The following is a 1,006-nucleotide window of genomic DNA, read 5'->3' on the forward strand; positions in this document are numbered from 1 at the left end:
GCGAGTGTGACTTCATGTAAATGAGACTTGATAGTTAAGGGTTAGTGCTTAGCAGGCGGTTTGGGATTCCGCCATAAAATGCCAATTTAAAATGTTGAGTTCTCTTTCTGACCACTAGATGGCACTAATTGGGAGGAGCTACCTGAAGCCAACATGGCTGTTTGGATTGGATGATTCCTTGTTGTCTCTACCCGATCCATACCATTAACTCATTTGTGCATTTGCGAAAAAGATATTCATGCAGGCTGCCATAAATAATGTAATTATGGTACTAAAAATACTTATTTCTATCTTTAAATCACTAAAGAATGTTAATACACATCTTTTAAAATATATTTATGATTTTTCTGATACAATTTGATGCTTTTTACATTTTCTCCCTTAACTGCTTGTCTAACGTCACCGTCAGACATGCTCAGAGTATTTTAGTTGCATTTTAGTTGAGAAAGTCTGATACACACTTTACCTGCAGTTGGAGCCAAGCCTAAATGTGGCTGGAAGCTGACTGCATTGTACTTCTAAATGTCTTCTGTTTTAAAAAAACAGCCAATAGTAAAAACTCTTTAAAGGTTTTAAAGGACAACCTCTCTCACTAGGGTCTGTTTTAAAAATTACAGCAAACGGTGAATTCTTGGAAAACATATATGGTGGTACCAAGTTCCGGGCAGCAAGTTCTATGGATTTCATTACTAATGGATTAAAAATGTCTCTAATTTGCTGGGAAAAAAAGCAATCTAAAGAAAAAAAACACTCAACATTTATATAAATTGTACTGATATGTTTTGAGTGGGTTATATTGACTTAATCTGAGTTTTTGGCGGGTCACAACTCTCCTGAAGGCCTTCTTAATCACAACATAACCTCTTAAAGGTCATATTCAAAAATTATTTGTATTAAATTAAGGGTAATTTTCATTTTAATGATCTGTACTGGAGGCATCCATGTTTGTCAAAGAACACTACTGCCACCTACTGGTTAGTGACGTCACGGTGCGGTATCGGCTGTT

This window comes from Cyprinodon variegatus, unplaced genomic scaffold, assembly GCF_000732505.1.
Source record: "Cyprinodon variegatus isolate N-32 unplaced genomic scaffold, C_variegatus-1.0 Scaffold53, whole genome shotgun sequence".
Classification (NCBI taxonomy): domain Eukaryota; kingdom Metazoa; phylum Chordata; class Actinopteri; order Cyprinodontiformes; family Cyprinodontidae; genus Cyprinodon; species Cyprinodon variegatus.